The sequence below is a fragment of the Psammomys obesus genome, unplaced genomic scaffold, assembly GCF_907164565.1.
Source record: "Psammomys obesus unplaced genomic scaffold, mPsaObe1.curated_primary_1811, whole genome shotgun sequence".
NCBI lineage: Eukaryota > Metazoa > Chordata > Mammalia > Rodentia > Muridae > Psammomys > Psammomys obesus.
In genome coordinates this window covers 1555370-1562120 of record NW_026587216.1, presented here as the reverse complement: position 1 = coordinate 1562120, position 6751 = coordinate 1555370, and positions in this window count along the sequence as shown.

Genomic DNA, 6751 nt, shown 5'->3' with positions numbered 1-6751 from the left:
GATAGATAGATAGATAGATAGATAGATAGATAGATAGATAGATAGATGAAAAAAAGAAATACCTTACTCCCACATAAAAAAAAATATTTCTCTGTAGATCTATGCTCCAAATGCAGATTTAATGCCAAAATCCCCGTGGGGCTCTCAGTGAAGAACTGACAGGCTAATTTACACCAACTTTACAGAGATCGAAACAAACAAAATCACTTGTAAGCAAGAAGGAAGAGAGGAAAACCTTTGTCTTGCAGATGTTGGGCCTTACAGTGAGTTTGTAGCAAGAAAGCTGCTAAATGAGCTAATGGGACAAATTCACCAAAATAATGAGACAAATGGCAGATCCCATCTAGAAAGAACACTTGTGTGTGAGAGAACACTTGATACATTAGTGGGGAATAAGATTGCTGAGTACAGGGAGATTAAAATCACACATAAGAAGAAGAGGAGGAAGAAGGAGGAGGAGGAGGATAAGAACAACAACAACAACTATACTTGATCCTCCCGTGAGACTCCCATGTGAGGGAGGGAGCCTGATCAGATGTGGCGGTATCCTAATAGAACTAGCTTATTCCTTATAGAAACCAACCAGAAAAATAATGTAGGGGATGGATTTATTCACTGTAGCCTTACTGGGGAGGATCAGGGAATCAAATGTCCTCAGTCCTTCCTTTGAGGCTCTAACAAGAGCTTTGGGGTCACACGAGGGAAGGAGAGAAGTGTGTGTGGGGAGGGTGTCAAGAAGTAGAAGTTTGCGTGACCAGATAGTTTTGTGCAGAGATCTGGTTGCTCAGTAGCTCGGGCTCTGGGAGCCTTCTCGGGGACAAGAAGATGCTGCTGCGTGTGTGGCTTCAGGCTTTTGTTTTTCCGCAGAGGATTGTCTATCTGATATCTTGCTCCTAGAATTCTGAACGGCTGCAGGAGAATACTCAGAGGAAAGGCCAAGGTTTCCAGGGCCTTCTCTAGGTTTGGGACAACCAATGGCTGGTGACTTCCAAGTGTCGTTTTGGGAATCTGGAACAGGACATTGGAGCTGAAAGTTGACGGTCTATTGACTATTAGATCCCTGTAAGGTGTGAGTGTTTCTTAAATGAATTAGTGTCAGCATTAGTAGCTGAATAAACGCAAAGGCTTAAAGTAGCAAAGGAGACAGGAGAAGCAGGAACATCCACCAAGCTTCTCATCCTGTTTCCAGTTCCCTCCATTTCTGAGACTCACAGGAAAAGTCAGCATTTCACACAAAACAGAGCTTTTACATTCTGAGTGGGACAAGTCAGCGTACTAGAGCTGGCTATTTGGACTATTTTTCTTGAAAGTTCTTATATGCCAAAAATTTGGGGGTGTCTCTTCATGGCCACCAGATGATGCCAGGTCAACTGGAATCTCCTCCTTAGTTTCACTAATAAAATAATTTAAGAACAGATTCAAGCAGAAGTTCAAGGCTTAACTGTTGGGATTAAAAGTGTGCACCACTGCCCAGCTTTTCTTTTGAACTCTAATAAAACTTGCCATTAAATTCAGGTGAGGAAAACATTTCTGATGAGAACAAGGGCATGAGGAAAGTGACCCTGGAAAAGAACATTTCAATATGTTGGACATGATTCTGAGATTTGGGAGTCAGATTCGGACTTGTCAGTGGCTGAGTTGAACTGGTATCATGCTGTTGTAGTCTGTTCCTGCTACTATAAACAAAATAACATCGTTTGAATAGTTTGTGAACAGCAGAAATACACTGTCCTCATTTCTAGAGTCTGGAAGCCCAAGACCAAGTGTCCAGTAGATTCTGCATGACATTTTTTTTTCCCCTGAGCCTGCCCAGGGTGGATAGGACCCAGGATACTCCCTGCAACCCCTTTTGTAAAAGTGCTAAACCCTTTCAAAAAAACAGAACTCACAAGACCTCCTTGCAGATCAGGTCCAACACACACCAACATTTGGAGGATAGCACTAGGCTCCAGAGACTGAAAAGAGCACAAGCTTTGTATTATATCCTTCCTGAAACATTTAACTTTAGACTTTGAAAGTTAATATTCAATACTTTGAAAAGTAGTTTTTAATGAGATAAAGGGTTAATTTTTAGATTTAAAATGTAAACTTCATAAATATTTTCCCCCTTGAGATGTTTATTTTGACATATCAGCTCTTGCCAAAAAAAAAAAAAAAAAAAAAAGACAAAAAAAAATAGTGGGGTGAATCTAAACCAATAATTTAATTAAAAGCTTTTTATAAACGTATCAAAATATCTGATCAAAATTCACCTTTTTGGGTTTTGTTTTGTTTTGTTTTTTGTCCTTTGGTTTTGTTTTTTCTGTTGTTTGAGATGGTTTCTCTGTGTGGCCTTGGCTGTCCTGGTCTCATTTTGTAGACCAGGTTGGTCTTGAACTCACAGAGATCCTCCTGTCTCTGGGATAAAAGGTGTACTGGGAATAAAGGCATGCAGCACCGCGCCTTTTTCTTATCATTGGCTTTTGTAACTGTATACAATTTTTATCTTCTATTTTCTGCACGGTTTCCACCAAGCTCTCATGAGTTGAACTGTTGAATTAGTAACTGTGACTCTATTGTTTGGACATCGGTCGCCCTCTGCTGGTCAATGATGACAATGCCAGGCAACCCTAAGACATTAGGCTGCTTTCAAAGATTCAGAGCCCCAGAAGAATACTCTCACTTTTTCAATCCATCATAGACGGCTCGATTAGTCTACGAAGTCAACTTATTTAAAATTCCAATTTATAAAGTTATCTGTTGACACCTCCTTCTCCAGGGTCTAGACAGTGGAGTCTTCCTTAACCCTCCCTACACCAGCAGAATTCCTCACCACATTCTAAATATTTGTCCTTATACACACAGATAGCTGTAGTTCTTATGTTTCATCAAGGAAACTTCTCTTTGTAATAGATGGAGACATTATAGAAAACACAGTCAGTTAAGATGCAGAATTGTGGAGCTCAGTCCCAACTGGTATATCTATAACTCAACTCCCACGCCTAAGGCTCAGGGATTACTGCAGAAGAGAGGACAGAAGTGTTGAAAACACCAGAGAAACAGGAAGTTTTTGTGAGATTGTGTCTCCTGGAAATGTCAGAGAAGCTACACCCACAAACTCCAGCCAACATGGCTGCCTGAACAAGACCAGAACAAGGACTACATGGCCATGCTAATAAGGGAAGCTCCGGAGGTCTCAGTTACGACAAAGCTAACATAAACCCTTTCTTTCCCAAGTCAATTTTTATCTCAGGATATTTATCACAGAAATAGAAACGAAACTATTAGAAACAAGTAGAAACTAATAGAAACAAGTAATAAGAGCTGAACACAAACATTTAAGGAAAGGGAAGCTATGACATTAGCAGATGAAGCTAATAGAAACATGTAATAGAGCTGAACACAAACATTTAAGGAAAGGGAAGCTATGACATTAGCAGATGAAGCTTAGTAGATTGTCAACAGAATAGTTAATCATGGCTCGGTAGAATTTATTCCCCAATACAAGGATGCTCCGTTGTTAAAGATTCAAAATCACTAACCTACAAACTAACTTAATATTAAAGGTTTGATATTATTCAATGGAATACTACTCAGCTATTAAAAACAAAGACATCATGTCATTTGCAGGCAAATGGATGGAACCAGAAAAGATCATCCTGAATGGGGTAACCAGACCCAGAAAGACACACATGGTATGTTCTCATTGTAAGTGGATATTAGCCATAAAGTATAGGTTAATGATGCTACAATCCATAGACTCGAAGCCAAGGAGGGTCCAAGAGAGGATGCTTGAATCTCACTCAGAAGAGAAAATAAAATAAATATCTGAAGTGGATGAAGGAAAGGATCAGGGTGGAAGGGGTGATGGGGAGGATGACAGGGGTGGAGATCACATGTGGGGAGCTGGGGGCAGGAGAGAGGATGGAAATCTATATGGAAGCATCTCTGGGACAAGGGAGGCTCCTGGGAGTCTATGGGGTGACCCTAGCTGAGACTTCTAGCAGCTGAGGATATGGAGCCTGAAGTTACCACCTCCTGTAGCCATGGGAGGGCAGGAGACACCAACCCACCCATAAAACCTTCAACCCTCAATTTATCTTCCTACAAGAAGTGTAGGGATAGAGATGGAGCAAAGGTAGAGGGAAGAGCAAACCAATGGCTGGCCCAGCCTGAGACCCACCCCATGGGAGAGAGCCAACCCCTGACACTATTAATGATACTCTGCTATGCTTGCAGACAGGAGCCTAGTGTAACTGTCTTCTGAGAGGCTCCATCCAGGAGCTGATGGAAACAGATGCAGAGACCCACAGCTAAACAATAGGCTGAGCTCAGGGAGTTTCGTGGGAGAGTGGGTAGACAAGACAGAGCCGGAGGAGTCAAAGACACCACAAAAAGACCTACAGAGTAAATTAACCTGGGCCTGTGGAGGCACACAGTCTGAACCACCAACCAAAGAACAAGCATGGGTTGAACTAAGACCCCTCTGCACGAGGCGGCTGTGCGTCTTGGTCTTCATGTGGCTCAACCAGCAACTGAACTGGGAGGCTGTCTCTGATTCTGCTGTCTGCCTTTGGGACTCATTCCCCTAATTGGACTGCCTTCTCTGGCCTCAGTGAGAGAGGAAGTGCCTAGTCCTGCAGCAACTTAATGTGTCAGGGTGTGTTGGTACCCGTGGGGGACAGCCCCCTTCTCTGAGGAGATGGAGAGGGGGTTATGGGGAGAGGGGCATGCAAGGGGGTGGCTGGGAAGAGAGGAGGGAGACTGCAATTAGGATATAAAGTGAATTAATTAATTAAGAAAGGAAACAAAAGAAAAACAAACAAACACTAGCCAGTAGGGGCGTCGCCTCCTGTTGACTACCAGCTCAATTTCTCCACAGTCTATTCCATAAGCATGTTGTCCCTTCAGCAATAGTGTCCTACCTTTAAGTTGTGGGTGTAGCCAAGCCCTGACAATGGCTTGTAGTGCTCAGTAAGGTCTATGGGACCCTTTTGGGTCAATGACCCAAAAATAGGTAACCTATTCCTGGTGCTGGGAGCTTTATTTGGTATCATGTCTAGTCGAAGTATTGCCTCCTCTATTGTATAGTTACCCTATTTAAATTCCTTTTGTTTATGTATGTATTTTAGGAAGCTTCTTCAATAGTGGTTTTTATATAGATTTTCAAAAGGCTTTTAATGTTAGGTATCCTTTGTCATATTCCTCAATCTACCCTGCTCCCCACCCCTCACCCCTTTTGATTCTCTTCTTCTAGTTTCCCCTTCTATCCCTTTCTATCTATTTCCACTTCCTTTAAGATCCCTTCCTTCTTCCTGCTTTACCTAACGTCTGTGATCATTCTAAACCACGCTCGCATGTCTAAAGTTGTAAAAGCTAATACCCACACTAAGAGGAAGCACACAGCATTTGTCTTTCTGAGTCTGGATTGCCTTACTGAGAATGATGGTTTCTAGATCCTCCCAGTTACCTGAAATTTTCATTTCTCTTAACAGTTAGGCAATATCCCATTGTGTGAGTATATCATGTTTTCATTGTCCATTTTCAGTTGATGGGCATCTTAGCTGTTTCCAATTTCTGGCTCTTATAAATGGAGTAGCAATGAGCATGGATGAACAATTGTCCTTGTAGTAAGATGAGAAAGTGATTGAATAAATAGGATAAAAATAATTATTAATTTCATCATTAATTATGAACCCTGGAAACTAGAATAATAACCTGTCTTCAAGATATTCCCACCAGTGCAATAGGGAAATAACCAACCACTTTTTTATAAAAAAATTAATGTAAAGCCCACTCCATGAGATGGAACTCATACTTGATATTGTTAATAAGGCCAGGAACCTGAGACTAGATAAGACCTGGGCTCTAGGGGGGTAAAAAACTACTATTATTTCTTTTTGCCAAGTGAACATAGCAATAAAACGACTCCTAATGACAAAGTGCTATGCCCACAGGTCAGTGCATCACTCAGCCCTCATCAGGGATCCTGTTTCTTGCAATAGGTGATAGCACAGAGATTCACAACTGGACAACTTGCAGAGAGTGAGACTTTGGAGTGTGCTCAGCCCCGAACCTGTCTTTATTGCGTCCCTTTCCCCAAAGCTCAGGAATTTATACAGAAGAGAGGGCAGACAGATTGTAAGAGCCAGAAATGGTGAATGATTTCGAAGAAACATTTTCCAGACACATCATGGCAGGTACACGTGTGAACTCGCATATGTGTGACGGCATGCACAAGACCTGTACACGCTCATGCCAAACAAAATATCACAACTGAGAGCTACTGGGAGAGCGAAAATCAGGTTTTTGTTGTTGTTGTTGTTTTCCCAATTGAGCGACACTGGGTGTATCAACCACAGGCAGGGCAGGCTCCATGGTCAGGAGTAATCAGCCAACACAAAGTAGAATGCATTATTTTTAGAAAGGACCCATTAATGTGCTTTTGGAATGTCTTAGTTACTTTTCTATTCATGGTGGGACAAGACACCATGACCAAGACGACTTATAAAAGAAATCACTCAGTTGGGCTTATTATTTCAAACGGTTATAGTCCATGATGATGGAACAAAGGCATAGTAGGCAGGAATAGCTGGGAGCTCACATCCTGATCTGTAAGAAAAAGGAAGAGAGAAGCATATTGGAAACAGGGCAAGTCTTTTGGAACCTCAGAGCCCTCCCCCAGTGACACACCTCCAACAACAAGGCCACGCCTCCTAATCTTTCTGAAGCCTTCTACCATCTGGAGAAGAGGTGTACAATCATGTGAACC